Source organism: Mus pahari, chromosome 16 (assembly GCF_900095145.1).
Source record: "Mus pahari chromosome 16, PAHARI_EIJ_v1.1, whole genome shotgun sequence".
NCBI lineage: Eukaryota > Metazoa > Chordata > Mammalia > Rodentia > Muridae > Mus > Mus pahari.
In genome coordinates this window covers 54539830-54565445 of record NC_034605.1, presented here as the reverse complement: position 1 = coordinate 54565445, position 25616 = coordinate 54539830, and the positions used below count along the sequence as shown (strand labels likewise).

Here is a 25616-nt window from a genome sequence, read left to right as displayed (position 1 = left end):
TGTGTGTGTGTGTGTGTGTGTGTGTGTGTGTACATGTGTACTGTGGCTCAAGTGGCGGTCCAAGGACAACTTGCTGGGCTCAGCTCTCTGCTTCTACCAAGTGGGATTGAACTCAGGTCGTCAGGCTTGCTGGTAGACATCTTTACCCACAAAACCATCCCTGGTCCTAAAAGGCGTTTTAGAAGGAGGATGGAGTCCAGTCTTGGGTCTTTGCGGTGTGCTGGCACTAGGCGACAACCATTCATGTTTGGTTTTGATCTACGATTTGAACATCAGCTCAGTGGTCTCACGTGTTCTTCATAAGAGGACATTCCACTGCTTCCCGGTGGCCTGTTGGCCTTTTCCCATCCTGAGTCACTTTGGTGACAGTTGTGTGGAGTGTGCTGACAGCAGTGAAGGAGTCCCTGCTCTGTGCCCTTCCTGCACAGCGAGGAGAGGAGATCCCTCTAATGTGTGTGGGATGACACATGCTCCCTCTGTAGAGGATGCACAGTAGCTGTGCTGAAGGGACTCAGCTGCAAGGAAGACCAGAAAGGGAGAGCACACATAGAAAGTTAACTCTCTGTGTGCCAGCGGGTTCTAGAAGCCTGTAAAACTAGAACTGAGGGGCTGGAGAGATGGCTCAGTGGTTAAGAGCACTGACTGCTGTCTTCCAGAGGTTCTCAGTTCAAATCCCAGCAGCCACATGGTGTCTCACAACCATCTGTAATGGGATGGGATGCCCTCTGCTGGTGTGTCTGAAGCTCAGTTAGAGGAATGCTTACCTAGCATGTCTGAAGAAGCCCTGGGCTTGATCTCCAGCACTGTATAACGCTAGACTTGAGGGGACGTACCTGTAATCTCAGGAGGCTCGGATGTTCAGAGTCAGTTTTTGGCTACACGTTGGTTTGAGGCCAAGCTGGGCTCAATGAGATCCTGTTTCAAAAACAAACAGGAACAACAAAAACCCAAGTGTGAAATTTGTGAAGTTAGAGTGTGAGGCTGCTGCGGGCACCACAGTTGTTCTGAGGTGTGCTGCCATGTCCCAGGTTTGTGTGCCTGACCTTGAACTCAGACCCTGGTCTTTCTGAGTATTGTCCCTAGACTGTGCCTGCCGCTCTGGTGTGCTGTCCCCCATGGCTTCTGAAAACTCTGTGTGGCTGAGCTTGCCAGGCCCCGCCCCTGCTGGGAGCAGGATGAGGTCAGGCCTGTATTTCCCTGTCTGTGACCCGGCCACACCCGAGCTGTGGGTGGAGGTATGGAGTGTTGCGGGTGCCTGACCCCACACAGGACTAACACCCTGCCCCCCTCCCACCCCCATCTGCAAGGTAGGTGTGGGATGAGGTCAGCCACAGTGCCACTGGGCCGGGTCTGTCTAACCATTTGCTGGTCCCAGGCACGCAGGTCCTCAGGCAGCAGCTGCTGGCCCGGCTGCTACCTGGTGGCAGTGATGTTGCTGGACCCTGGCTCTCCAATGCAGGGATGAGCACCATCTTCCCGACACCCAGCATTCTGCAGGAACAGCAGCTGTGGCACTGCTTCGAGGTCAGTGAGAAAGATGGATGATACACGTCTAAGTAGACAGAGGGTCGGGGCTTAGGGGCAGATGGATGAGCCTTGGGGGGGGGGGGGCAGATGGACAGAGTGTCTGGATGTGCCAGCAAGACACTGTAGGTCCAGTGGGTGTCAGGACGTTTCCTTCAGCTCCTCCACAGCCTGGGACACAAAAATCCCATCTCTTTCCAGGGCTTCTCCTTTTGTGGGTCTTGCCCTGGGACAGGAGGGGAGTGGGTGGTCACGCTCCAGCTGTTACCTGGCAAGTCTCACAGGAAGTGGTGGGGAGTTTCCCAGCGGGCTGCAGGTGGGCCCTCTGGACTGTGAGTCTTGGTCTGGGGTAAGCAGCTTCCTGGGGGTGGGGGAAGTGACTGGGCAGGTGATGTGTGGGCCTGCCTGCCTGCGCTTCTGCATCTGTGTCTTGGGTTTTTGTGGGCTTAGGCCTTTTCCTGCATGGTGGGGTCTATTGAAAGGCTGTCTCTTCAAGCTTCCCTGAGCAGCGGGTGGGGAAGTTGACCTCCCCTATACTCTTTATTTCTTTAATGACTTTCTGACCCCTCCTGCTGAGCATCTGAGCTCTGTGGTGCTTGGTCTCATTCTTTTTGTGCTCTCCATGACATAAAGGACCAGCTCCACACTATCCCTGCAGAGAGGTGCTTGAATTGAGTCAGGCAGGAAAACCTTCAAGGCTAGGCTAAGTTACTGCAGCCCCTCCCTTGCTAGGCCTTCATGGCTGTCCAAGGCCCTCCTATTGCTCTGTCTACTGGCCTTGACACAGGCAGTTAGACAACAAGGTTTCTTGGGTCTGAGAGTGTGGCCTGACCCCTGGAAAGAGAGGACACTGGGTCTTATGGTTGGGAGGGACACACAGCCTCCCTGGCTGGGTGTTGATCCACACCCCAGACTGCGTGGGATGCTGGTGCGGTAAAGACATAATGGCACCCGGAGAAGCCTTTTGAGGTGGCTGGGGGTGAGGCTGAGAGGGGCTATCAGGTCTGTCTTAGGCGTCCCTGTGCCACCGCTGTGACTGGTTTCACGGTCACTGAAGAGAAGACGGGACACACGGGCCCTTCCTCCAGTCGCCTGCCTGCCTGTCATCCACAGTGATCGCTCCCTGTCCTTTTCATCTGAGGCTGACATTTAATAGATCAGAAGCAAAGCTGTCGAGCTGCTGTCGGGAGCAGGAATGAGGGACAGGCAGCTGAGCAGCCCTGCCCCAGTCCTAAAAGAAGCCAGTGTTGTCCAGTCCTCTGCTGGGGCAGGCTGGGAGTGGAGGTTAGAGCCCTGAGGAGGAGCTGCCAGGCAGGGGGATGGGTCCTCTGCCCTCTCTTTCCTGTTCTTGGGAACATCCAACATGTCACTTGGATATGACCTGCCATACACCTCAGCCTAGACCTGGCCTTTACAGTCATCCGTCATGTCTAGAGGCCAGGCCCTGCAGAGCCATCACCGGTGTTGCCTGCTGTGCAGAATTGCAGCTTGCCCGCTGGCGTGAAGGAGGACACTCCCTACTGAGTCCTGCATGTGTGGAGGGAGAGGGGCCTGTCCACCGATAGGCTGATGATGGGGTTTAGAGCATTTCTTTCAGCATGGTGGCATGTGGGGCGGTTGGACCAACAGCTTACAGGCGTTGACTGGGAGCTGAGGAAGCAGTTTGCCGTGGGAGGTGGCTATTCTTCTTAGAAGGCTGTACTGTTGTGAGTGGCGAAAGCAGGTTGCTGATCAGGCGAGACAACTTTTGGAAGCTTACACACAGCAAGCAAATCTCCCCTCACTACTTTGTCACTGGGGATGGGGGGGGGGGAAACAGTACCAGAATAGAGAACTCATAGAGTCATTGTGGGCTGGCTCAGGTCTTCAACTCAGGATCCACTCTAGGCCTCTGCCCAAGCCAGTTCACCTCCAGCATCCAAATAGAACTGACTACCTCTTGTTTCACCCAGGCACACATCTTACACACCCCCCAAGGTGTGTTTCCATGTCTTACCCCTGCTTGATTCCATGTGGGTAACTCTGGTCCCCGGCTGGCGTTTGTACTGCCCAGGCGCAGCAGGTACCCGGCTATATGTGCAGGTGGGTGTGAGCAGGTTCTGTATGGGAAGCTGGCATGGAAGACTCCAGATCATTTTTCCCCGACTGCCTGGTGGCTTTACAAGCAGAAGGCCAGACTGAGAGAGTTGAGGTGGAGAGAAAAAAACAGATGTGCATACCTATGCATATGAGGGGGTGTGCGTGCATACCCTGTCATGTATGTAGAGGCCAGAGTATAGCCTTGTGTCTGGTCTCAACCTTTCACAGGAGACAGATCCAGCAGCCGACTAACTGTACTGCTGTAAGGTACGGAGCTGAAATTATAATCTCAAGGTGATGTTCTGTTGTTTATCTTTTTATTACATTGTGTGTGTGTGTGTGTGTGTGTGTGTGTGTGTGTGTGTGTGTGTATTTGCTCATATGGAAGCTAAAGGCTAGTTTTGGCCAGTGCATTCCTGATATCCACCTGTCTCCATCCCCTGAGTGCTGGGGTTATGTGCATATGCCACCTGCTTGACTCCTTTACGTGGGTGCTAGGGACCCCAACTTGGGTCTTCTTGCTTGTACAGCAAAGTCTTCTACAAAAGAGCTATCTGCTGAGTCCCCAATGGTGTCGGCCAGAGCTGGATTTTAGGGATTGTTATGCATACACTGAGGAAGAGTGGGGAGAGATGTATGTGGAGAGACTTGTGCGGAGCAAGGTCCAGGGGGATAATAGAGGGAGGTTTCCTGTCAGCGGTCTGGGGCCTGGTGTTCTCCGCAGACATTCTGAGCAGTTGATGGATTGATAGTCCCAAGCCCTCCAGCGTTGGAGCCTGTGTATGGGCAGACCCTGGCGAGTAGTTGTGGATCTGAGAACTAGAAGCTTTTTGCTCGTGACTCTGGTGGCCAGAGGTGTGTGGTTGAATGTGCTCAAGTTGTAAGTGCATCACTCTAGGCTTTAGCTGCCAGTGCTGGCACTGGGCAGATCGTGTAACCCTCCACTCTTAGCAATGGTGTGTGGCAGCAGCAGTCATTACAAGCTAGCGTTACCGTCCCTGTGGCCTTAGGTACTGGGACCTGTGGCTCCTGCCAGCAGCCAGCATCCTGACTCTGAATGAAGCCTAGGGTGTCTCTAAGACTCGGTAGCTCTTGCAACTCTGTGGCCAAGGCCTACAGTCCTTCATCTTTGTCTCTCTGCAGCTCTCTCCAGGCTGGGTGTGGTGGCACACACATTGTCTTACCATACACTCAGGAGTTAGAGGCGGGTCATCTCTGTGAGTTTGAGGCTGGCCTGGTCTACATAGAGTTCCATGTCAGGCGAGAACTAAGTGGTAAGACCCTGCCGCAAACCAGCTTTCAGAGCTTTACCGTCCTTGTCTTCTTTGTCACTGGCCACTAACCCTGCAGCCAGAGAGAGAGACAGACAGACAGACAGACAGACAGGCTCTCAGCGTCTCAGTCTGGTGCGTGTATTCATGCATGCAAGTGGGTATGCATGCATGCCATGCCATGTATGTAGAGGCTGGAGTACAGCCTTGTGTCGCGTTTCACCTTTCACTTTGTTTGAGACAGGGTTTCTGTTGTTTGCTTCTGGGTAAGGGAGGTTAACTGGTCAGTGACTTCTAGGGATTAACCTGTCTCTGCCTCCTGTTTCACTGTAGGAGTTCTGGGATTCCATTCTGTAGGTTCTGAGGCTATGAATGCAAGCCCCTCACATTTTGCACACCGAGCCGCCATCTCCCAACCCCTTCAGCCGCCATCTTGGTGCTCCGGCTGCTGCTGGCAGCATCGCCACAGCAGTTGCTGCTCTGTTGTCTCCTCTTGGTGCTCCCAGCTCAGCCCCCTCCGTCTATGATGAGAATCTGAAGTAGGCTAAGGTCACTGGAGGAGGCTTTCATTAGGGCTAAAGTTACACCACCAGAGGAAGGGGTCTCCTGACTAACTGGAGAAGTGAGCCAGTCAGCCTGGTCACATGGCCAGGAGGTGTGTGCCAATTTTGACACAACCCCTCATACACATGAAAGATTGTATTTGCTCCAGCGATAGGCCTTCTGGGCAGGTGTCCCCTCTCTGGTCCAAGTGAAACTATCTACTTGATAAGCTGGGTATTGTTCGGGCTTGTGATGCTCTGAAGGGCTTACATTCCCAGGCTGGTGCAGGCTCTATCTGGAATGCTTAGGGCTAAAACATGCTATGTTTCCAGCTGTGGTTACAGTGGTCCTCTGCAGCTGCTGGAGTGTCTTCAGGGTGACTTGGAAGTGTCCAGAATAGCCTGGTTGTCATGAGGGCCACCTAGCTGTTTCTTGGGTCTGTGATTCCCTGTTCGTCGCCTGTCAAATGCATACTCCTAGCAGTTGTAATCAATTCCAGACTGCATCGGGAGGATGTTTACGGTAAAGGCTCGGAGAGAGCCCAACACAGATCTCAAAATTCTGGTAGTATTTAACGGTACTTAATATAGTGTACCTAGTTATGCAGAGTGGTGCCTGACGTTTCCTCTCCAGTTCATCAGGGAGAGAGGTGGGTCCCCTGATCTGGGATGAGAAACCAACATAACCACAGGTTTGTCCTTGGTGGGTGTGCCAGCCAGCTAGTGGCAACATCTGTGTCTCTGATGAGGGTGACCTAAGGAGCCACACACTGATGTTAGATGTATTATGTGGCATGCTTTTGGACTAAACAGGATGAGTTAATGCTTGTGAGTGGCGCCAAAAGGGGGGGGGTGAGCCTGGTTGCGGGCCAGCCGGTTTTCATTTGGCTGCAGCTCGTACAGTAAATTCCTCGCTAGCCTTTTTTTTTTTTTCTTTTTAGGTTTTGTTTTGTTCTAAGAAAAACACACACGGTTTTGAAAATAGATGCTCACTCTTGCTTTTTACGGTAAATAGATCGCTGCATGGTAGCGTGGGGTCTGGAGCCCTTTGCTGTTTCCCTGAGCTAGCGCCTTGGAAACGGTCTGAGTTCTGCATATTTGTGGACTTGGGTGGGACTTACAGGTGTTGGGAGACATGGGCCTCTGTGCTAGTAAGGAAAAGCCTTCAAGGTTTTTTGTTCTGTTTTGTTTTATGTTAAGCCACTAATCTCAGAAGAAATAATTTTGTTCTGTGGATGAGTTGTTCTCTGAACATTACCGCTGAGGTCTGGCCCAGGGTCCTATAGGGCCATGTAAAGGAACCACGTCTGTTTCTCTGGAGGGTTTCTTTAGCCCCCCCCACTCCAATGGCTAGGGGTCCGGGAGGCTTTGGGTGAGTGATAAAACTGTGTCCCCTGGGTCAAGAAGGTGGCCCTTGGCTGTGCCTGGTGGGCAGTGGCCTGCATAGCATGGGTACTGGGCAGGGTGGTCTCTCCTCAGGTCTACCCCCCCCACCCCACCCCCAAGGCAGCCTTTCTCCTTGTGAGGCTCGCCCCACGTCCCTGAATCAGCCCATATAGGAAAACAATCAGGCCCACATTGTAGAACAGCCCTGCTATTTACAGGACAGAGAATGGGGACAGGCTTGTCCCACGACCTGCAGAGAAGGCTCACCACAGAGCCTTGTCTCCCTGTTGAAGGGTGCCTTGTTGTAGCAAGAGTGGACCCAGCCCCCTGCAGCACGTCCCCCCTCACCCCGTCCCAGACTGTACCCCCAACTCATGACAGAGACCCTATGGTCAAGACAGACATCTCAGCCGGGCAGAGACCCCACTTGAAGGTAGAGTGGCTGGACCAGAAAAGTCCTGAGGGCCGAGGTGCAAGCTAGCAGCAGCCGCCAGGAAGACAGTGGCCAGCCAGAGCAGGGCTGGGAGCCCAGCTGTGGAAAGGTAGGCTGGGCTAAGACTGGGGCCAGGTGTTCTTGCTTGCTTTTGCAGATGGCTCAGGGCTAAGTGGGATGTTCTGAAACTGCGCCTTCCAGGAGTGCAGGTGGCTGGATCCCAGGAATGGAGGAAAAGGTACTTAGGTAGAGGGGGAGGGTTGATCTGAGCATGTGGCTGTCCTTGAAGGCAGTGGGAATGTCCCAGCTGCAGAGCCAGTCCCTTACTTGCTGGTTGGTCAGTGCTACTGGGCCTGGGGTTAGCCCTGGGTCCTTCCTATAGGTGACTGGTTGGTATCCAGGAGCTGATGCTGGCCAGGGTCACACTCTTCTTTGTGGTTTGAACTCATTTATCTCAGGTTTCTGTCTCACAGACACTCTGGGGAGGGAGTGGTAGCCTAGAGCGGCTGGCTTGCTGCCTGTGGGTGTGGCCCTGGCAGGGACTTGCCTGGCCTTACAGCCCAGGGAAGGAAGGCCCTGATTTTTACTTCAGCAGATCCACAGATGCATGTAGATACAGCTGGGGTGGCCTCTTGTCGCTAGGATCTAAATCCGAGAGCTTAGATGGCCCATGTGTGTGTGGAAGCCAGAGTCCTGCTAAGGATGCTGTTCTAGGATGGGGACAGAGTGAGGCCTTAATTACAAGTCAGGACCAAATTAACCATGTCTGCCCTGGAGCTCCCAGAACAGAAACCCTGGAATCAGAGCCCAGAGACTTCCCAAGAATGGGGGTTTCTCGGGGGTGGGGGATGGGAGGATGGTGACACTTCCAAAGTCAGAGACTTGTGGTCCGACGGTTTTTACCTGCGACGTCTCATGTTCTCCAGGGTCCTGAGATTCATACTCAGCCCACAGTTGCTCACACTCCTAGACCTGCCCCCTTTCTCTACTTGACTCTCATGGGGCTCCCGCCTCCCACGTGCTATGGCAGGTTTACTGAGAGGTGTCCACCAGCGGCCCTCCACAGCGGACTCAGGCAGGGGTCGTATGGACTTCCCCTTATTAACCCATGGCTTCCCAGCAGGAAGAGGCTTCACCGGCAAGAACAGCAAACCCGTTGTACCCACCAGGGGTATCTTCCCGAAGGCTGGCAGCTGCCCTCAAAGCGGGAACTCAGGCCTACCTTAACTGGCCCTGTCTGTCTGTTCCCCCTCACTGGGCCACAGGGAGTCTGTGGATGAATGGATGGTCATTGGGAGCTGTAATCCATAGCCTTGTTAACCCTGAATTCCAAAAGGAATCAGAAGATAGACATTGGCAAAGGAAAAAGGATTGATTTACAGTTTAGCCTAACTAGAGGGAGAGAGAAGCTGTGTCTAGCTTATAATGTCTAGAAACCAGGAGACAAGACCCAGGAGATCTGCAGACTGAGCCATGAGAGAGCTTACGGGACTTTCCTACAGTGGGGTCAGGAGCAGCTCACATGGCTGCAAACCACCAGCCGTCTCTGTTCCAGCCAGTGGGACTGATCACAAGTTAGAACAAACACCTTTAGTTACTTAATTGTCTTTTGTGTGTGGGGGGGAGGGGGGTTGAGACAGCCCTGGCTGTCCTAGAACTCACTTTGTAGACCACGCTGGCCTCCAACTCAGAAATCCACCTGCCTCTGCCTCCTGAGTGTTGGGATTAAAGGCGTGCGCCACCACGCCCGGCTTTACTTGTCTTTTTAATGAGTTTATAAAGTAACATTCCCTTATAGCATTGTAGCCTTGGTTTTGCCTGGTATCTCCGCATACCTTGTTCTCTGCCTCCTGATGTACCCCAGCCCCCCAGTAGTCCCCCATCTGCTTCCAAATCGCCTGTGTTCCGTTCCCTTCTCCCTTGACGTCTTTTTCCCCATCATGGGTTCTCTTCTTCCTGGCTTCTCCCCATACTCATTCCCAGTTAAATATATGCATCTAACGATCAGACACTAGGCTCGAGAAATACAGAGAGGGTTTATTTTGTTGTTGTTGTTTTTAATTTGGCTCAGGAAAACAGGGTTGGCATTCTGTCTCAATGATTCCCATTTATGAAAGAAAGAAGTCTCCATAAGTTTTATGGGATGGTAAGTGGAAAATCCCTACCTGTTCCGGGCCCTGCAGACTTACTTCCTGGGTCCACTCCTTTGATGGATGTCGGACACAGGATTTTTAGCTTCAGGTCGGCTCCTGCAGGACTGTCAAACATACCAATTTTGAAAATGAAGAAAAAGGTGGGGGAATAAGCGTCTTCTCTCCGTTTTGGATTTTGGTGACAGATGTGCTAATTCTGGGGATCTGCAAGGGACTGAATAGATGTCCCTCCAGACATCCATATCAGAGCGTGTGACTGTTAGGTGACATGGTGAGGGGCCTAGCAGAAGCTCTCATGATCTGGTGTCCCTGCTAATTCAGATGACCCAGAATGTAATCATTAGGGTCATGGCGGGAGGTGGAGCTCCTTGCTGCTGGGGAAGGGGGTGTGGGAGAGCCCTCCACTTTCCAGGCCCTGTTCCCTGGGGCCTGTGAAGTAAACAGATAAGAGGAGACAAGCTGGTATGTATTTGGCACCCGACAGAAGAGAAGTCAGCCCCAGAAGATGCAGACCAGGGCTTCAGATCCATTTAAATAAGTGGTGATAAATCACTGGGAAGAGATGAGACAAAGGAGGGTGGGGGTGGGGTGTGACTTGTGTAACAGTGACCTAGAAATGTGGTAGGGGAGGGTAAGTTCCTTGCAGCCTCATCTCCTGTTCTTCCTGGTGTGGGATAGACAGTACCTGGACAAATGAAAATTGATGTCAGAGCCTGAGGGCCCTGCAGCCCCAACAAGCCAGGGACAGCCACCTGTCCTCAGTGAGCCAATTAAAGTAAGCAATGGTAAAAAGCAGAAAAGGGAGATTTAGTCATGGGATCACCCTGGGAAGACAAGACAGCAGGCCCACCCATACACACAGGGCCATACACACCAGGGACACCAGTGGCTCACCCCCACCACAGACACACCAGGGTCACCCTCAGGGCTCCGAGGGTCCACATGCTAAGCTGTCCAGGTCACATGTGGTCAGGCAGTATTTCAACTCTAGTCTCTTCGGCAAGGTCTTCTGACAAGTTTTGGAACTGTCTGAGATCTTTTCCCTGGGAGAAAATTCCTCTGGCTTGTCCTTCTCTCAGTCTGAGACTCCTGGGGGATATTCCCATTTCCTGGGGTCCATTGTTTCATGATAGCCAGAGGCACCGGTGTCTTTACAGTATCTTCATTCCTGCCAGGGACTTTGCAAAGTCCTTACCTGCCTTCAGATCTCAGCAGTCCCGGTGACAGAGCCTTGCTTGGCCTGGGACACTGGGATCCCACTCGCTGGCCGTGGCAGTGGAGGGAGCTCGGTGGTGAGGGAAGCATACAGAGCTAGGAGAAGCCCAGTGGTGCATCCAGGAGCCTGGATCAGCAGCCATGAGCTTTCAGCCAGCCCTCTGCATGCCTGCTTCTGCAGCTGTTCTGTAATGTATCTACTGTGTTTCAAACGGTGTTGTTTCCATTTGGAGTTCATTTCAGTAGCATCCCAGGGAGACATCCGTGCTCCCTAAGATGATGTAGTCCTCAGGGGTGGGGGTGGGGCAGCGCCTGTGCCATTGAGAGACAGGCGAGGTCTGTGATGGTTTTGCTGGGTAGGGATGCAGGAACTCTGCCCCTGCCAGTGTTGGTGAAGGAACAGCCAGTCAAGGGAGTATGGTGGGCGTTACCAGGCCTTGGTATATTCCCAAAAGGAAGTTCCTGTGAGGGATGGGCACAGACAGATGTGGCTAGGCTGGAAGGCGTATCAGAGTCTCAGCTGCTCAAGGAGCTAAGGCAAGAGAATCATTTGAGCCTAGTAGTTCAGAGCTGTCTTGGGCAACAGAGCAAGACTTCTCCCCCATCCCCCACCCCACCCCATCTCAAACAAGACAAGACAAAATGAACCAAAGAGATAGGCCATATTGGTCATATTGGGCCGGTCTTGGCTCTGCACTACCTCCGCCCCAGGGACCTGTCTGGGGTGTGTGTTCTTGGTATGAGTCTACTATGAGGTTAGAACTAGGCAAGCAGTCACAGGCTCTGGGCTGGCAGAACAGAGAGGTCAGCAGGAAACAGGGCTTAGAACTAACCATTTTCCTGGTGCTTCTGTTGGGCTTATCCAGGAAGTGGAACCAGCCAGCTAGGAGAGGTTATGTAAAGCTTACTGGCCTGGTTGTGTTCTCTGGGTGGCAGCGGTTTCAGGTACAGGGCTCTTAAGGTGCCAAGGACGTGGGGGGACAGGCAGGAAGGTGATTCTGTTGTTGGCCACTATTCATCCAGGCCTCTCCCTCTGTGGCATCCCTGCCTCTCCTGGCCACCTCTGTGTCAGTTCTCTGCCCACCCTCTGGCTCTGGAAACCTCTCTCTAGTGCTTGAAGAAGGCTTCTGTCTTAGTTACTGAGGGGGTGAGAGACCATGATTGTTATGGCGGGAAGCACCGCTGACAGTTTAGTCAAGTCAGACAAAGCAAGACTGGGCCTGGAGTGGGATTTTGAAACCTCAAAACCCACCCCAGTGACACATCTGCTCCAACAAGGCTGTATTTCACAATGGTCCCCCAAACAGCTTTACCAGCTAGGGTCCAGATCAAGCTTTCAAATATATGAGCCTGTAGAAGCCATTCTCATTCAAATCACCATACCTGGGGTGCCACTTGGGGCTTGGAGCAACATCTCAGCTTAAATGCTTGCAGGAGTTTGAGTGAACACAGGTCCACTTGTGTTCTGGCGCTCTGGCCAGCGAATCCTCTCCTCAGTGGATGGTCTTAGGTAGTGTGTAATCCCTTCGTTTTTCTTTTTGAGAGGCAGGGACTCATCTTGCTCCTCCTGTCTCCAGTGCTGCGATTCCAGGTGAACGGCGCCGTGCCTGGCTTATACAGTGCTGGCTGGGGTTGAATTCAGGACTTCATGTACACTAAGCAAGCACTCTGCCAACAGAGCTACCTCTCCAAGACCCCTTTTTTCTTTTGGTTGAGATAGGGTCTTGTTGTGTTGCCTTGACTGGACCTGGAACTCACAGACTCAAGCGGTCCTGCCGCCTCAGACCCTGAACAGCCAGGACTGAAGTGAAGTGGAGATCCATTGACTTGAACATCTCTGAAAGTGAGAGACTGGCTGGCTTTGTGTGTCAACTTGACCCAAGCTGGAGCTATCACAGAGAAAGGAGCTTCCCTTGAGGAAATGCCTCCATGGGATCCAGCTGTAAGACATTTTCTCAGTTAGTGATCAAGGGTGGGAGGGCCCATTGTGGGTGGTGCCATTCTTGGGTTCTATAAGAAAGCAAGCTGAGCAAGGCAGCAGGAGCAAGCCAGTAAGCAGCATTCCTCCATGGCTTTTGCATCCACTCCTGCCTCCAGGTTCCTACCCTGTGTGAGTTCCTGTCCTGACTTCCCTTGGTGATGAACGCAATGTGGAAGTGTAAGCTGAATAAACCCTTTCCTCCCCAACTTGCTTCGTGGTCATGATGTTTTGTGCAGGAATAGAAACCCTGACTAAGACCGAGACTGACCTAAGGCAGAGCAGTGGTCGCCGGTGAAGGCTGGTGACCAGGCAGGCGGTCGGCAGTGGCTGTCAGTGCTGGGGTGATGCTTGTGGGCTTCAGTTCTTGCCACTCCCTGAGAGGTCACTCCCTGGTTCCCCCAGAAGGGCAACAGTGCTCCCCAGGTGTGACTGAGCCACTCTGCCCAGCTCTGGCTGCCACAGGCTGGCTGTGTGCCACCCTGACCTCTCTGTCTTTCACGTTTCCTTTCTAGAGATAGATTTCTGGGTGAGCAGATGCTGCTGGGAGATGTGATTCCCCCGAGCCCCAAAGACAACCTCTTCCCGTCTTAAACTGGTTCAGCGTGGGGGTGAGGGTGTTCCCAGTCATAGTAGACAGAGCAAAATGCCCTCCTAAGAATTGACCTTTTTGTTTTTTTTAAAGACTTACTTTTCTGTACGTGTGTTCGCATGCTTGCATGTGTTTGCATGTGCGTGTGCACGTGTGTGCGTGCGTGTGTTTGTTGGAACTGGGTCCCCAGTAAGATCAGCAGGCGCTTTTAGCCTCTGAGCCCTCTTTTCTCCTCTTCGGAGAGTTGGTTTTTAAGTTGCTTCCCCTTCAGTAATGTCTAGACTGTTGACATCTTGCACAACGTCATCATACACAGAACTTGCACTCAAGAACCACAGGACCTAAGTAAACTTAAGTAAAATCTCATCAAGTTCTAAGTGAGCTTAGAGGTTTTTTTGTTTGTTTTGAAACAGGGTCTCACCGTGGAGCCTTAGCTGGCCTAGAACTCGCTTTGTAGACCAAGCTGGCCTCAAACTCATAGAGATTTGCCTGTCTCTGCCTCCCAAGGGCTAGGGAACTTACAGAATTTTTATTGGGCCACATTTATTGCTACCCTGGGACCCATGTGGACCAGCAGGTGAATTAAGCCACCCGAAGGAGTCCATTTCAATAATTTTACTGCAACCCGGTGGTGGCTGGCACTACCGGGTACCGGAGGCTAAGCTAGGCCCAGGTTGCCGCTGGTACACTTGGTCTAACTGTGATTCTGGGTGTGGAGGGAGATAATGAACTGTGGCGGAGCAGAGGCGTGAGGATGATGGAGGCTCAGGTCAGAACGGAACAGCACAACCGTGAAGATATCAGGCAGGGGCCGAAGGTGCTAAGTGCTCGCGAGGGCACAGATCTTGAATGAGACTGAATCGTTACGGGTGTCAGGGATGCCCTATGGGGATACTGAGACAGGATGCCTCAGAAGAGAAGGTGCTGAGGTGAGAAGCAGCTGTGGCTGGAAACGGCGCTGTGGGTACTAAGGTCTATTGACAGGAGACCCCAGGCACATACGTAAAAGACCCAGAAGGATGCAAAGAGGATGCTTAAACTCTCATTAAAATCCTACCTTCCAGAACTGAACACAGGTCATTCTGCGTGTGCAAGTAACCACAGCCAGATCAGCCTAGGTGCTACCGTGTGAGACCCACATGCACCTCACATGCACCTCGAAAGCAGGGGCTGCTACCTACCCTTCCAGGTGTCAGCCCAGCCTCCAGCCTTCGCCCTCGGTGCTGTGATTAAGGCAGAGTAGCCCTGCATTTAAACGCTCTCCTATTGTTTTGCGTTCACTACTGTATTGTGTTTGTCTGTACTTGCTGAGAACCACTGGCATGCCTGGCTTAATGCTGCTTGCGTTACACGCCCACCCGGCTGCTGTTATTTGCTTAACCCTTCCTGATGGGCGAGCTTATGCTAGGAGATCATTTTTGCTTTGAAGCCACCTTAGAGATAAATATCTCCAAGCTGGCATCTCCTTGAACTTGAGGGATTGCATGGCATTAGCTGTCAGGCCCCAGATCCCTGCTCTTCTCTGGAGTCCTGTGTACAGCTGCATCCAGAGGGTACACAGGCTCCTTTGCTTGTTGGTGAAGTTGGGTACGGCTAATGGATGGGCTGGGTAGGGCTGGGCAGGACTTGCCGGTTGGGGCAATGTTGCTACAAAACTTCCTCTCCTTACGAAATTTTGTGATGCACTCACTCCCTGTGCTGAAATCCCCTTCCCATGACTGTTCCCTGCACCTGTGAGTTTCCACTGTGTCATGTCACTCCCTGGCCCCTCCCCAAAGGCTGTCCAACTTACGGCTTCCCCACCTTTTATTTGTGGAGATCAGTTCTAGTTGGCCTTGAGACAGGGAAGCCCACCATGATCAACTTAAGGAGGACTCATCGTCTGTGTGGAACCCCCACCCCCCACCCCCACCCAGGCTTCATCTTCCTGGGTTGCTAATGTGAATGCGGCGTGCACTGTGCACCGAGCCAGTAGTGGAAGGCGTAAGAACAAGTGTGTGCACATACAGCCCAGACTTAGCGGTTTCTTTGTGTGTCTTTGTGTGAGTTCATGTTCACATGTGTGTGTGGGCACACTTAAGTGTGCAAGTATGGAAGCCCGAGAGGCCCATGTGAGGGTCTGCTCTTGTACCACCACACGCAGGCTTTCGCGTGGGGCTCTGTGGATTGAACGGAAGTCCTCAGGTTTGGACGGCAAGCACTTAACACGCTGAGCTACCTCCACGGGCCTTGACTTTCTGTGTCTTTAAACACACGGATGCCTAACAAACGGTCCTGACACCATGAGAGCCCCTGTAGTTCCAAGAATGGAGCCTCTTCCTCTTGCACAGCTGCCCCGGTCTGCATTATTTGGAGTCTTAAGTCTGTTACTTGCACTCTTCTGCCTGTGGACACGGGGAGGAGACGGAATGGGACTGGTGGATACACGTGAGGTGTCTTCTTTCACTAGGACGCCTCACCACAGTCATCAGCGTGGAAGGACCTGGAGTGCCCTAGGCCTCCGGGGTGGGCACTGAGCTCACTTGAGGACAAATCGCCTTGAGATAGGGCTGAGGCTGCAGGACCCGCCTGTCCATTTGTATTTGCAGCCTGGATTATCTTGGTGAAAGACTGTTCTAGAATCTTGGCTTTTCCAGGTGATGCAGATGCCTGGGAATTCTAAGCTTCAATGCTCTATGCTTGGCGGGAGGCAGATCTGAATGTCCAGTTGGCATTCTTTCCCTGTATTTAGGGACGAGTCCAGTTCCTTCCTGTGGCCCCCAAGAGATGCAGCCTTGGTCATATCCCTCTGCAGGTGCATTACTGTGTCTGGTGACAGTGACTCACCAGCTCTCCCTCGTCCCCTGTGACTGACCCACTATGCTTCACTATCTGAATCATCTAGGCATTGACACAGCACAGAACAGGAGGCCTCTCACCTACTCTGGCATGCCTGGCTGCTGGCAGGACCATCCTGTTACAAGGCTCACCAGACTCAACAGGCACTCGGGGCCAGGGTCTTTAAGTCAACCCAGAGCTGTAGGACCTGGGTTTCCCTATCCATGGAGATCTAGGCTGTCAGGAGCAGAGCGGCTCTTGTTAGCTGGTCAGTGAGGATTCAGTTGCTCCTTCCCTGCCTGCAATGTGCAGGGCAATCTGATTTCTGGGATTCCCTTGGTCTAATGATAGTGAGTTCTCCCTGGCGCCATTCCTATTGGAAGATTGGTTCTTGGGACCTGCCCACTGCCTCAGGGATACGGTGAATGCCATTCTGATTGGAGCCCGTCTTTATGGATCACTTCCTGCCTCCAGTGACTTCAGGTGCGGGTAACAGAAGCAAGAGCCGTTCCAGGTCTTGGACTCATCCAAAGTGGTTTCCGGATGCTTGTGTCACACTAGAGCAGTGGTTCTCAACCTGTGGGTCAGATACACTGTATATCAGAGAGTTACAGTTATGAAGTAGCAACGAAATAATTTTATGATTGGGGGTCACAGCAACATGAGGAACTGTATTAAAGGGTCACAGCGTCAGGAAGGTTGAGAACCATGGCCCTAATCAGGAAGTCAGGAAGGAAAGGCTCCCGTGAGTGAGTTGAGAGACAGGGTAAAGTGAGTTGGGGATAGTTTATAATGTACGGATTACGGAAAACCAGCCTCCGGAGTGTTCTTTCTGTGTGTGTGTACTGCCATGCGCATGCATGTACAAACCTGTGGGCCAGAGGACTTGATGACAGGCACTCATTCTTGCTGAGTCATCTTGATAACCCGTTACATCTTGCCCGAGGGCCACTTTGGTATTTGGAGACTAGAAGTTCATAGAGATTCTGGCTGTTAAAAAAACAAAAACAAAAACAAACAAACAAACAAAACAAACAACCATGGCCACGGTTGAACCATAACTGTCTTGGAAACCCCAGCACCCTTGCACCATGTGTGAGGTAGCCATTCCGTCTCATGGCTCACCCTCTGGTGTTCAGTCCACCCGTCCACAGTGACTACATGCTGAGCGTTGATTAAAAACATTGGCTGCTTTGGTCCCACTGTGGTTAAGAAGCAGAGACACTGAACAGGGAGGGCATCGGTGGCACATGCCTTTAATCCCAGCAGTCAGGAGGCAGAGGCAGGTGGATCTCTGGAGTTTTTGAGGGCAGCCTGGTCTACAGAGTTAGTTCTAGGCTAGCCAGGGCTCCACAGGGAAACCTTGTCTCGGGAAAAAAAAACAACAACAACAAATTAAAAACAAAACAAAGGAAGCCGGGATATGCTTTATCCTGAGGCCAAGGCAGGGAGAGTGTATGTTTGGGATTCAGAGGCCAGGCTTGGTGACGTAGTAAAATCTAGCTGAGAAAGAGAAAGAGAGAAAGAAAGAGTGAGTTAACAGAACCTTAAGATGCAGTGAAGTTGCTGAGGTATGGTTTGGGGGTTTCTGGAGGAAGGCAGGGATCTGTTGATAGTCAGGGTAATCCACGCAGAGTGACAATTGACAGTTGGCAGTTAGACAGACTGGAAACCCTGATGAGACAAACTAGGGGAGCTTGCTTGCTGGGCCGTATGTGCGGAGGGAGAGCAGGCAGCCCCTCCTGTGGGTGTACCACATCCTCAGAAAGAAGTGAAGAGATAACCTCCTACTGACCTGGGCCCCGTCTGGTGAATCTTGATTATGACCCTTGTCGAGCTGGCCCGGCCTTGTAATTTTGCTGTGCGTTTCCGTGGAGTTGCTAGAGATGAAAGGAATCCGCTAGGGCAGCATGTTGTGGTCTGGGGACTTAGAAAACTAATCCCGGTTGGCCTCGGCCCTGCCCTCTCTGGCGGTGTGTGTCCATCTATCACCCGTGCATGAACTGGGTTTGAGAGCTGAAGGGCAGAAGGACCCTGACCCACAGGTCCTTCCTTCCCTTGCACTTCTTGCTCTTCTAGTCCCTTCCCTGTGGAGGCCGGGCAGGGATGGTGGGCTTCTGCTACATTCCACCAATCCGTGTCTTCCAGTGCTCTGCCCAGCCCGTGCTTGCCACGGAGAGTGATAGATGTTCTGGAATTTAATACATGCCATCCAGGCCAATGGTCAATGCAAGATTTAGTGGTTCAGAATCTTTGTTGCATATAGGGAAGAGCCACTGAGCCGGGGGGTGGGGTGGGGGGGTCTCATGTAGCCTAGGCTGGCCTTGACTTTGCTGTGGAGCTAAGGATAACCTTGAACTCTGCTCTGCTTGCTTTAGCCTCCACAGCTAGGATTATGAGCCTGCAGCCGTCACCAAAACCAGTTTTAAATAGTGTGGGTTTCTCATCTTAGACTTCGTGCATGCTAGTCAGCCATTCCAGCCCCTGAGCTGCACATAGCCTGAGCCCCGACCGGACCCTTAAAATGCTCCAGGCTCACTTAAAGGCACCTATAGTCTGCTCTTTTAATCTGTGGCTGAGCCATCTCAGGGAGGCCTTTGTGACAGGCCACATTTCACCAGTAGCAAGATTGCCACCCAGGTAACACTCGCCAGCCTGCTCTTCGTTGGGCACCATGCCTGGGATTAAGTTCTTCACACAGATCAGCCTCGGAATCTCAGACCTTGAGGTAAAGCAGTGATATTTCTCAGCTTCCGTTTTCTGAAGGAAGAAAATGGCCCAGAGAGGCCCAGCAACTTCCTTAAGACCACCCAGCTTGGAGGCACCAGACTTTGAGCCGGTAGCTTTTGACCATAGGGCCCTTTTGATCCAGTTATTGCTGGGAATGTGCCCACCCCCACCCCCACCCCCGAGCTGCTGTCCTAGAAGAGGAAGGGAGGCTTCCAGCTTCTGAAAATGGAAAGCTTGCTCTCTTCTTATGAGTGTCTTCCTTCCTTCTGCCAGCCACAGGAGGTGGTTTGTTAAGGAGGAGACTAAGGTGCCATCTTAAACCCACACAGGGGGATTCCATGGGTAGGGTGACTGGGGTGGGAGACTAATTATAACGTGTGTGGTTTTTGTGTTGAGGAAGCAGGGGAAAAAAAAAAAAAAAAAAAAAAAACGGTCTAAGTGAGTGGAGGCTACAAGCTGAAGACTCAGGGTCTGAGTGCCTGCTGCCGCCAGAAACTGGTTGTGACTTGAATTTGGAGCTGGCTAGAGCCAGAGACTGGACAAGGACACTGGAGCCTTGGTGGGCAGGAAGTGGGTACAGACAGTGAGTCCAAGTGTCAGAGCCAGTCGGGTGTCACAGGGACACAGAAACCCGGATCACATTGTCAGCCCTGGCTGGTCCTTCATTCAGGAAGTGACAAGCGTGTGGAAGGGACTCTTCCCATGTCATAGTTCTAGGCCTTCACCATGCTCTCTGGACCTTTCCCGGCCGTGTCAGTCCCTTCCTTTATCCCCCTAAGCTGTTTCCTATCCTAACCCCAGGAGAGATGCTACCCCTGGGACAGGAGAGACCCTTTGAGTGAGTCACCTTACATCATTTGCAGACTGCCATAGGAGATGGCGTGTGATTCAGCATGCTAGGGGAGACATCAGCCTGCCCTGTTCCTGACTTCTCCCTCCGACACTCGGCCTCCAAGTGTCCACAGCACGGGTTATCCCTCTGCCCCAGGCAGCGTGGGGTCACTGGGCTCAGGGAATCTGTTTGGAGGGCTCTGTCCCAGATGGTGACGGATACATGCAGATGCCTGGCTCTACTCCACAGTGGGTACTTGTTTCTGTCTTTAAAAGAACCTCAAGAGATAAGAGAGGGGCTGGGGTAGACCTCAGAGGTGGACTGCTGACCCACTGTGACCCAGCCTCTGTGTTCTCAGAACTAACTACCTAGAAATCAACCAAGACATGGGCTGAGCACCCACTTCATTCTTGTGAATATGCTGTCTGTGGGTTTCCCTTGGTTTGCTTGGGAAGATGAAGGGGGGCACAGATCTGAAATTAAGACTGATGAACTGGCTTGGCCAGTAAAAAGGGGCTTGCTGCCCATCTCAGTGACCTGAATCGGATCCCCAGATCCTACAAGGTAGGAGAGAACCATCTTCTACAAGTTACCCTTGGACTTCCACCCGTGCTGTAATGCCCATGTGCCCACACATGTGCATATGCAGTAAATAAAGTCTTATTTAAGTTTTCAAACATCTGAAAAGAACAATACGACTTGGTTATACTTGTTTCGTTTTTGAGGCTGGTTCTCATGTAGTCCAGGCTGGTCTTGAATCCACTCTGCAGCCACAGATGATCTTGAATTCCCGGTGGAGTGCTGGGATTACAGGCTCACACACACTGTACCCAGTTTATGCGGTGCTAAGGATAGGTCCCAGGGCCTTATGCATGCCAGGCAAGCTTTCTAACTGAACCTGGTGATGTGTTTTCTAATGTATGGACTCTGCTCTCTGTGATGGGGCAGTATGTGTAGACATGATCAAAAGTGGCTGTGGTGGCTGGGTGTGGTGACATGCACAAATCTCCAACACTGGGGAGACTGAGGCAGGAGGATATTGAGTTTTAAGCTAGTATGGGCTACTTAGCAACAGCCTGACCAAAATTGCTTTTATTTGTGTGTTTGTTTGTTTATATTTTAATGTGAATTGGTGTTTTGCCTGTATATATGTCTATGAGAGGTTGTCAGCTCTCCTAGAACTTGAGCTATAGACAGTGGTGAGCTACCTACCCTGTGGGTACTGGGACTTGAACTCCGGTCCTCTGGAAGAACAGCCAGTAGTAGCCAGTGCTCTAAACCTCTCCAAGCCACCTCTCTGGCCTGATTTTTTTTTTTTTTTTTTTTTTTGGAGAAGGAGAAGGAGAAGGGAAGAAAAGAGAAGTAGTTATTCGTGGTGTCTGTGGTGAGGTGAGCAAGCGCGCGCACCAGCTGACCCAGGCTTCCCCTTTGCTGGTTCCCCAGCACCTCACTTCCCTTGCAGTGAACAAGCCCTGCAGGAACTGGATAGAGAGGTCATCTGCTTGGGGCCATAAGTTTAAGAAGGTGGAAGGAATTTGTTTTTAGTGCCTGTCTGAAAGCCAAGCATCCCTGTGAGGGTGCAGGACCCAGGGGCTTGACTCTTAGTCTCTTTTTACTTTCAGAGATGTCTTCCTGAAGCTTCTATTCTAAAGGTGCCAGGAAGAACCCCCAGAGACTCACGGCACAGGTAAATCATCCCATGTATGACTTGTATGTCCAGGTCGGCAAGCGATATCTTCTAGAAGCCTCCATTGGGTCTGGTGGACTGTCGGGTATCTTGTTCCTGTATCTTCACTGGAGCCAAGACTGCTGTCCCTCAGGGCGGCATCGGGCTTTGATGCTAGACAGTGAGATTCCTGGATGGCCTTCCCTTCTCTGTCTCCATGTTCTCCTCCAACTCCCATCCCTCTCGAGTAATGGCTGCTAATGGTATGATTGATGGTCCCCATGTCTGCTTGCTCTTCTCTTTAGGGGTTTAGGAATACCATGTGTCCATCATGTCTGTGTGTGTGTGTGTGTGTGTGTGTGTGTGTGTGTGTGTCCCTGTGTGTTCATGGCTCTACATCTGTGTGATGAGTTGTCTATGTGCCTGTGTGTCCTGCATCACCATGCCTAACTGTGTGTGATTGTGTGTCCTGTGTCACTTGTGTCTCTGTGTGTGTGTGTCTGTGTGATGACCAGCTCTTCTTCTCATAACTTGGTGTGGGCCATGCCAGCTGTACTATACCTTCCTGCCATGAGGCATGGCACTTGAGAGATGGCTCTCTACCCAGGATTTGGGATGCATTTTAATTGGACAAAGCTAAGAGAAATAACCAGACTAGCGTATAAAACTCCTCTTCCCTTTGCTTCCTCTCAAGGCTATGGTAAAGGAGGACGGCCCTATTGGGAGTGTGTGAGCCGGTTATACACATTCAGTTTTCATGGCTATCTGGGTGCAATTTGGGCAGGGGTTTTGTATGTCTGAGTCCGGCCATGTGCATGTCATGGCTTACCTGTGGAGATCAGAGGATGACTTTTCAGAGTTGGTTCTCTCTCCACCATGGGTACCAAGGATTGTTCCCCAAGTCCTCAAGCTTGTAGCGAGGCCTGCATCATCTCAGTGGCCCGAGGCCAAGGCCTCATTGTTCCCGAGGAAGCCTGCAGTTGGTGCTGGGGTTCTGAGTATCAGCTTATTATTATTATTATTATTATTTTAGTAGTAGTATTATTGTTATTATTATTATTATTTCTTCTTCTTCCTCCCCCTCTTCTTTTTCTTCTTCTTCTCCTTCCCCTCTTCCTCTTTGACTGTCTGTCATTGAATTTTGTTGGTCTATCAGATGTTTCTCAGGTTCCTTAGATTTGAGGAATTTGAAAGTACAGGCAGTTTTGAGCACTCAGAGCCACACTAAATAGGAAGAACCCAGCCAGGTGGTGGTGGCACACGCCTTTAATCCCAGCACTTGGGAGGCAGAGGCAGAGGCAGAGGCAGGCGGATTTCTGAGTTTTAGGCCAGCCAGGGCTACACAGAGAATCCCTATCTCGAAAAGAAAAAAAAGAAGAAGGAGAAGGAAGAAGGAAGAAGAGGAGGAGGAGGAGCCCTGTCTGTCTGATTTCTAACCCCCCCCTCCAAAGAGTCTCTGAGTAGATAACTCTCGCTCTCCACGATGTGGGCCATAGCTCCCGTGCTCTAAGCCTTCCTTCCAGTGCTGAGGAGGGATGTGACTGGTACAAGATGGCCCAGGCACACCCACCCCTGTTGCTGACTGCGCATTGTATGGGTGTACCTGCTGGCCTGCTTCAGCTAGGGAGTCAGTGGCAAACACTGTGGAGAGTCCTTGTCCTCGGAGTTCATAGAGCTGAGTCCCCAAACCATTAGGGAGCCAGGGGGTGTCTCTGTGGCTTATTTCTATTGTGCCTTCCCCCCCAGACTCCTTTGTCCTCCAACAGCCCCAGCACTGACTGATGGAAACTTGGGATTTTATGTGGTGTTTGATTTTATATTACTTTAGAGGAGCTAGGCACCACCCACAGAGCCAATCCTGCAGCTAGGAAACATTTTATAATAAAGGAACATGAAGAATTCAAATGGGGTGCACTGTAGCTTCTGTAACGGAAATTTCCTTACTCTCTTGGGCACGATAGCACCACTGTCAGTGACCTTCTGAGTAAGCACCTCTCCTAGCGTACACGGTCCTGGCTTCCTGGACTGGGTTTCGATATTAATTGCCTCTCTGATTAGAAGCAGTACAGCTGTTCTGCAGGTCGCAGCTTAGGGCTGAGCCACGGTAGGTTCAGTGTCTGGGGAAGGCTCTCTCTTGGCTGTCCTTGGTGCTTTTATCATGTCCCCACGACCTCGTAACCTTGAGAAGGCCCCACCCACCTCCTATCGCCGTCACTGGGGGTTGGAGGGGAAGGTCAGGACTCCACACAGAAATTTCGAGTGTCCCTAGTAATTCTCATGGTAGCGGCTGAAGGTTACTTACCCAGGACCAGGGGGCTATCAGCTTATCCCTGGCCAGCCACTCTCAGTACAGGTCTGCACATTCCCTGGGATCTAGGACTAATACCCGGAGAGTAAGAACTAGTTGGAGGCCAGAGTTGGTGTACTTCTTCAGATGGGAGCCTGTGGGGCCTCAGGAGGAGAGAATGACACTCAGGCTGCAAACCCATAGAAAGAGATGGTGTTGCCAGGATTTAAGTGACATCATACCAATGACATGCTTTTGCCCAGGTCTCTGCAGCTGGCCCCCCTAGCAACCCCCCTTCACATCCAGCTCTCCCTGCCTCCTTAGCGAAAGCCCTGTTTCCACTGCTGTCCCATTGGCACCATGGCCGTCACTCTCCGTGCCTGGCCACCCCACGTGACACCCACCCAGTGCTCAGGTTTAGGGCATGAGCTGACTGAGCTAAGGCCACCTGGGGCTTGCCTGCCTCTGTGAGGTAGCTTGACCTAGATGGAGATGCCCAGATGCCCCTGCTAGCTAACTGGGCTTTGCCAATGTAACTGCAGTAGAGCACATTCCTGCCAACTGGAAACCCTGGCTCTGGGGATATGCTCTGAGGCCTGGGAACACCAGAGCTGGGACAACAGCTTTGTGTCAGGCAGCCACTCGGGAGCTCCTGGACCCCTCCTTGGACTCTCCCGGGACAGGACCTCTGGAATTCAGCAGTCAGGCTGGTGACAGCATTACCTGGGCCAGCATCTTAGGAGTGGGATATCTGACTAGTGGCTGGCAGGGCAAGGTTGGAAGGCCACGCTCGGCTGGGAGGGAAGGTGTGGCTGCACTGTTTTCCGTCTTCTAGCCGCCAGAGTTTCACCTCCTGTCTGAGCAAAGGAACAGCTAGGAAGTAGACAGAGCAGGCTCCAGAGGCCTGTGTCTTCGGGGGTGTGGCATCCAGGGAACAGTCTGTATTACCACAACCACTCAAGATCCCCTGTTTGTGTTTGCTGTGGTGCTCAGGAGGGTGCCTGCAAGTCTGTGTAGCATCTTGTCCCCACAGGAACACCCAATGGTACCCCCTCTGTGATCTGTCCCTATTATTAGATCCCAGTGAGGAACTGTAAGTCTAAGACACAGTACGTGTGTACACACACACACACACAGAGAGAGAGAGAGAGAGAGAGAGAGAGAGAGAGATGTATACCTAAGTGCAGCTGTACTCACAAACATTTAGTCATACATGTTTACACACACCTGCAGATAACATAGGTATGTGTGCACATGTGTATGCATGCACTTATGTTGTTAGATGTCATGTTACATGTCACATGCATGTTACACACAGAGAACATTTAATTTGGCACTTACATATGTGCCCATGTACATATACATACAAACATGGCATCTGTGCACACACATGTACATGGGTGTGAGCACAGGTAAACACGTGTCAACCAGCAACACATGTCGCTGGCTGACATGCTAACACAGATGCACACAGGTTCATGTGCACAATGTGTGTGTATGCGTTCACACACACACACACACACACACACACACACACAGTGCCCTCAAGGCCATTAGCATTCTTAGGCCAGAGCAAGGTGCTTACAGCTCAATGACCATGCCCTGGCTGGGTGCTCACAGCTCTGTGAGCATGCCCTGGCGGGAGTCGGTCCTGTTTCCAGTTGCAGCCCCTGTTGAGATTTCCAGGGTTTGCTGGAGGCAGAGAGGCAGGCTGCAGGGAGGGGCTGCCGCTCTTTCTCCTGAGTTTAGAGTAGGTGATCGTCCCTCTTAGTGTAGTAATGGGGCCTTCATGACCCTGTCTGTAATGGGATGTCAGGCCCTCTTCTGGAGGGCCTCAGTTGTCACGGGTAAGATCTCAGCTTTCCCTGGGGGAAGGGCGGTGTATCTCTTTGTTTAAATTTAAACACCGAGAGCAAGGTCCTGAACTTGGCATTCGAGGATGGAGCCGTTCCTGGAAGGCACTGTGGCAGCCTGTCTGTGTGGGTGTGGCAGGCACATTGTTTAAAGTGAGTTTTAAATTACACCAAACAGTGAGTAGTGTGGAGAAAAGAAGAAAAGAAGAAAGGCCTTCCTCCCCCTTTCTCTATTTCTCTGCCTCCTCCCCTTCCCCC

General features: G+C 51.9%; 1 protein-coding gene across 5 annotated transcripts in view; it reads left to right on the top strand.

Annotated features, from left to right (window-relative positions):
• Positions 1-25616, top strand: part of Sema4d (semaphorin 4D) — a 111362-nt gene that overhangs the window by 39309 nt on the left and 46437 nt on the right. For 3 of the 5 annotated variants that reach the window (XR_003845368.1, XM_029547296.1, XM_029547293.1), the window contains exon 3: positions 21175-21239. The exons of 1 other annotated variant lie outside the window; for it this stretch is intronic. The gene's annotated coding sequence lies outside the window, so the exon portion shown is untranslated. Of the gene's footprint in view, positions 1-21058; positions 21077-21174; positions 21240-25616 lie in introns of those variants that run through there. One more of the 5 variants, XM_029547295.1, reaches the window with a different exon arrangement.